Source organism: Silene latifolia, chromosome 3 (assembly GCF_048544455.1).
Source record: "Silene latifolia isolate original U9 population chromosome 3, ASM4854445v1, whole genome shotgun sequence".
NCBI classification, from domain to species: domain Eukaryota; kingdom Viridiplantae; phylum Streptophyta; class Magnoliopsida; order Caryophyllales; family Caryophyllaceae; genus Silene; species Silene latifolia.
Genome location: NC_133528.1, coordinates 106,281,763 through 106,288,210, shown reverse-complemented (window position 1 = coordinate 106,288,210; position 6,448 = coordinate 106,281,763).

The window sequence follows — 6,448 nt, the reverse complement described above, 5'->3', positions numbered from 1 at the left end:
AAATGAAATAAAAGAGGTTAATTAGTTATGAAACCGTTGTGGTTTTCTTTTCATTATTCTTGTCGAATTTCAAATACATTTGCAAATGTCCTTCTATTTATATTTAAAGCGAGTAAGTGGGTTGTATCCCGTGAAGGATTGCATACGTATTCATTAAAAAAATGAAATCAAACCCTTGCGCGTAGTTCGAGTAAATGTAAAAGAATAATTGTTCTAAGCAAGAGCTTGTAATGAACTTTTAGAAAATAAGCATGTGCTTTACTTACTCTGAAAATGCAATTTAGTATATTTGATGATATGAGGATGACAAACTGTCAAAATGCAAGAGCAAGATGTCATTAGCTTGATCCAGCTTGGTCAGGGGCCGTTTATTTCGTGCCACAAGAGCGACACGTGAGGTTACGCGAGGCGTTTTTGCTCCTATTCTAGGCATAATAACGTTTTAATTGGTCAATGTTTTTTGGGTTGGTAAATTCGTTCCCGTCTAGGACTGTGATCCTAACCGCATCCCCTGGAAGTATGGACTTGACTAGGAATGGCCCGGCCCAATTGGGTTTGAATTTTCCTCGTGGATCGACAGGTAAAAGAGCCCTAATGGATTTGAGGACCAAATCTCCTTCTTTGATGTTCCTTAGCTTAACCCTTTTGTTGAAGGCTCGTTTGATACGCGCCTGATATTTCTGCACATTATGTAATGCACGTAACCTTCGTTCATCCAGGAGGATGAGTTCTTCGTATCTGTCCCTCTTCCATTCGGCTTCGGGTATTTGACTTTCGAGTAAAATACGCAAGGATGGTATTTCTAGCTCGACTGGTTGTACGGCTTCCGTGCCGTAGGTCAAATAGAAAGGAGTAGCCCCAGTGGGCGTCCTAACGGATGTACGGTATCCCCATAAAGCAAAGGGTATCTTGCTCGGCCAATCTCTATAGTTGTCAATCATTTTCTTGAGAATTGTGACAACGATTTTGTTCGCTGTCTCTACCGCACCATTGGTTTGTGGTCTATATGGCGAGGAGTGGTGGTGCTTGATTTTGTACTTGGCTAGCAATTGTTCAGTCTCGGCTTGGAAATGTGATCCATTGTCACTGGTGATCTCATGTGGGCAACCATATCGACAGATGATATTGGTTTGTATGAACTTTGCCACATTTTTGGCTGTAAGACTGGTGTAGGAAGCCGCTTCTACCCACTTGGTGAAATAATCGATTGCTACTAGGATGAAACAGTGACCTCCTATTCCAGCTGGAGTGATCTTGCCGATGATGTCTATTCCTCAAGCAGAAAATGGTCAGGGAGATGTCATCGTGTAAAGCAATGAGGGAGGAACATGTTGCACATTCCCAAAGATTTGGCAATTATGGCAATGTCTCATATATTTGATGCAATCCGATTCCATCGTGGTCCAATAGTATCCTAAACGTGTGATTTTCTTTGCCATCATGGGTCCACTCATGTGAGGGCCACATTCTCCGTCATGGACTTCTTCCATCACTTTTCGTGCCTGTGAATGATCAAGACAACGTAGGATTACACCAAGAGGTGTTCTTTTGTATAGCTCTCCTTGCATGAGGATGTATTGGGAAGCTAGTTAGCGGATAGCGCGTTGTCCTCTTTTATCCATTTCTGGTGGATAGGTACCATTGAGTTTGAAGTTTAGGATTGCTTGGAACCAGGGTTCCTCCGTAATTTCCTCTTCATCGGTAATTTGGTGCACATAAGCTGTCTCTGATCATCGTTCGATGCATAAATGCATTTCTACCATACTGTCCGGCATGTTAATCAAAGATGCGAGTTTTGCAAGAGCATCTACAAATTGATTTTCTTCTCGAGGTAGATGTAAGTAGGTTACTTGATCGAAGAATTGGGCTACTTGGTTTATTCTGGCTTGATAAAGCGCCAAGCTTTCGCTTCGGATTTTCCAAGATCCCGTAACTTGATTGATGATCAAAGAGGAATCCCCATGTACTCGAAGATTCTTGATTCCTAAACTTACTGCCGCTTGTAGTTCAATGAGAGAGGCTTCGTATTCTGCAGCGTTATTTGTCACCTCGAAGTCGAGTTTGACAGAGATCGGTGTATGCTCGCCTTCAGGAGAAATGAGCAACACCCCTATTCCAAATCCTCTTAAGTTCGATGCTCCATCAAAATAGAGGTCCCAGGAGTCTACATCTGTTTGGAGTATATCCTCATCTGGGAATGACCAAGTGTCTATCGTTTGTGTATCATTGATGGGATTTTCTGCGAAGAATTCGGCAACGGCGCCCCCCTTTATGACTTTAAAGGTACATATTTAAGATCGAACTCAGAGAGCGTCAAAGTCCATCTCGCTAGACGTCCATTGAGAACGGGTTTCTCGAAGAGGTATTTGACAGGATCCATTTTGGAGAATATTTTGACGGAGAACTTCTTACTAAGGTAGTAGATGGCTCTTTCTTCTTTTCCTACGGTTTGAGCTAGCATGGCGCCCATGGCCGTTTCAGTTACCGTGAGATATAAACCAAGAGGTTGATCTCGTTGAGGTGGCATGAGCACTGGCGGTTTGGCTAGTATTTCCTTGATTCGGTCGAAAGACTTCTGACAGTCATCATCCCACATGGTGTGATCCGTTTTCTTTAACTTCTTGAATATGGGTTCGCAGATCATGGTTAGTTTCGATATGAATCGACTGATGTATTGAACCTTGCCTAGGAATCCCCTAACTTCTTTCTCTGTTTTAGGTTTCGGCATTTCGATTAAAGCTTTGATCTTTGAAGGGTCTATTTCTATACCTCGTTGGCTAACGACGTATCCCAGGAGTTTGCCAGATGTCACTCCGAATGCGCATTTCTGAGGATTGAGCCTCATGTTGTGCTTCCGTAGCCTCGAGAAGAATTTGCGAAGGTTCGCAATATGTCCCTCTCTTTCCTTGGACTTGAAAATCATGTCATCTACGTATACCTCAACTTCTTTATGCATCATGTCATGTAAGAGCATAGTTGCTGTGCGTTGGTATGTAGCTCCGGCGTTGATTAACCCAAACGGCATGACCGTGTAATAGTAGGTTCCCCATTGGGTGACGAAGGCGGTCTTATGCATGTCCTCTAAGGCCATCTTGATCTGGTTATATCCCGCGTATCCATCCATGAAGGATAGCAACGCGTGATCCGCTGTATTATCCACTAATATGTCGATATGTGGTAGAGGAAAGTCATCCTTAGGGCTTGCTTTGTTTAAGTCTCTAAAGTCAACACAAACACGGATTCTCCCATCCTTTTTGGGTACAGGTACTATGTTAGCCACCCAGTCTGAGTACTCGGAAACTTTGATGAACCCGGCTTTGAATTGTTTATCGGCTTCTTCTTTGATTTTAAGAGCCCATTCTGTCCTCATTCTTCGAAGCTTCTGTTTCACGGGTTTGAACCCTGGTTTGATTGGAATTCTATGCTCAGCAATCTCCCTGTTGATCCCTGTCATGTCTTTGTAGGACCAAGCAAAAACGTCTTTGAACTCGTGTAGGAGGTCTATGAAATTGGCCCTTTCGGTGGGGCTCAGGGTTGTCCCTATCCAAAGTTCTTGGGGTTCTAGTTCGGTTCATACGTTGATGGGTTTGGTATTTTGTATCACTGGTCCCCCTTCCCCCTCTTGTAGTATTTCTTTGGCTATGTAGGGAGGTATCTCGATTGAGTCAGGGTCTGGGTCATTCTCATCATCAACGTAAATAGAATTGCATTCAAGATAACATGAAGAGTAAGCAGAAACAAAGAAGCCATCTGCTCTGTGGTCAGTGGCGGTAAAGGGACAGCGGTTGGGACATTTCCCGAACTACTGTTGCTATTCGATACTAGGCTAGGAGAAACAAGGGGAGTGGGAATGACGACAAGAGGAGAGTCTCTAGGAACTTCTCTAGACTCCGACTCTGACTCCGACTCTGACTCCGACTCGAATTCATCGTCTTCTGGTTCTCCTTTGAACATCTCTCCTTCTCCAGTAGTGAGCTTGAAGAGTCTTCCTTGGTTGTTTGTCCACTTGATCGATTTTCTCCATCCTTTCTGCTGATTGGTGTGGATTTCTGTGATTAATGCGGTAGGGTTGAAGTGATCATCTTGAAGTATCATAGTAATGATCTCGTCCAGCGCGGCTCTAACAAATCGATCTTCTCCAAATAGTAGACTAACAGCTTGTTCGTCTAGGCAAGGTGCTTGACGAGTCTTGACGGTAGGAACCGTTTCTGGAGGAATGAAGTAGCAATCGTGAAAGATCTCGATTCCGGCTAGCTTCCTTTCGAGATAATGCCAAGGTTCGGGAAATCCATGAAAGAATTATTGACTTCCTTTCCTAACGAATTATCCATTTAGGGTAGGGAGATAGGGTCGCATTTGAATTCCCGCATTCTTACGATTTTGAATTTGAGCGAGCGTCTCGAGAACTTCCTCTTTGGTGGGTTTGTATCCTAATCCAAGGGGTATTCTTTGTGAATTGCCCTCCTTGTAGGGGGCAATGGTGCTTCTTCGGATAGGATTCAAAGGCATTCTCGAGAAGTATCCCTGGGTTTTGAGTATGTGGTTGACCACTAGGTTAAAGTAGGGATTGAAGTATAATGGTGCCAACTCGCTCTCTATAACGTTTATGATGTGAAAGCCCCCAAGTTCATGTACTGGATCTATAAGGACTTGATTGCTTGACTTCCTTTCGATGATTGCCTTGATGGGCGACGAAGTGATCGTCACCACCTTGCCATTTAGTGGGATTTTGATTTTCTGGTGGAGTGTGGATGTTATCGCTTTGGAAGCGTGAATCTAGGGTCTCCCCAAAAGTATGTTGAAGGATGCCTTGATGTCCACTATTTTAAAATTGACCTTTCGTTTGATTGGCCCTGTGGCTATGGTTAGGTCAACAAGTCCTACCACCTTTCGTCGTGTACCATCATATGCGCGAACACCTTGATTGGTAGGAGTCCAATCTGATTCTTTCATGCCCAATTTATATGCCGTTTTCAAGGGTATGACGTTGACCGCGGAGCCATCATCTACTAAGGTCATTGGCACATTCTTCTTTAAGCAAATGACGGTGATATAAAGAGCCAAGTTATGACTAGCACAGAAGGGTAGCAAATCCTCATCCGAGAAAGTAATAGGATTATTTAGCTTTGGTGATTCTTGGAAGACCAAGTTGACCACGTCGTCGGGTGTGGAGTTATGTGCCACATTTAGTTTGGCCAAAGCTTGCAGCAAAGCTTGGCGATGTGGGAATGAGCTTGACACTAGCTGCCAGACTGAAAGATCAACCTTTGTCTTTTGTAGTTGCTTTAGTAGATGGTCGATAGAGCCTTCTTCATTGTCATTTGGTGCGACTACATTGGTTGGACCGTTTGCTATGGGACCATTTTGAGAAGTATTTTGGTATGGGCGCCCCGAACGAGTAAGGTGATCTACATCTTGATCTTCACAATTCTGGACTATTTCCTCATTGATTTTGACTAAGTAGTGTTCAGTGAGATACAGATCTTCGTCATCGTCGACCCATATTCCATTGATAGTAGCAAGTTCCCTCATTCTTATGATTTCAGCTTCTAATTGGATAATCTGGTCGACTAGTTCATCAACCATGGCTACTACTTCTTGCATTGTAGTGTTTCGAGAGAAAACTAGTGGTGCACGTTCTCTAGGTGTGGCGTTGGGGCCACATAAGGTTGCCACTGCACTCTCTAGTTCCAAGACTTGTCTATCCACACTTTTTGCCCATGCGATGAAATCAGTGATGGTTGGGGAAATGGTGGAGTAGTTTCCTTCATTTTCTATTGCATGAACTTCATCTTCGACTGGGGAAATAAGATGTGAACAATCTACGGTAGATTCTTCATTTGTAATCACTGAAACTCCAAGAGGATTCTTAATTTTGTTAGGCTTACCTCCAGGTGGTATTGGTAGGCGACCGTCTTCAATCATGTCTTGAAGTACATTTTTCAATTTGTAGCATTTCTCTGTATCATGTCCCTTACCTCTATGGTATTCGCAGTACGAATTCTCATCCCAGAATTTGGATTTCTTTTCTGGTTCAGGCGTAGGGCCTATGGGTTGAAGTTTACCGAGTTTTATCAATCTTTTCAGAGCGTTGGAATATGTGTCCCCTAGATTTGTGAATTTCCTTGGAGGGGTACTCTTCTTAGATGGCTCAAGGAGGTTAACTTTATCAGTCTTGCTAGTAGAGCCGTAAGAACGACTTGTTGAGCCTTGATATCCACGACCTATCCTTTTGGACAAGAGCCCTTTACGAATGTCATCTTCGATCCTTGTCCCTAGTACGGTCAAATCTTTGAAAGTCTTGATGTTTTGATACCTCAAATGATTTGCATAGATGGGCCTTAGGTTGTCCACGAATGTCTCCACAAGGGTAGCCTCATCCGGACGTTCAACAAGTTGAGTACTAGTCTTCCTCCACCGACTTAGGAAATCGGTGAAACCTTCTTTG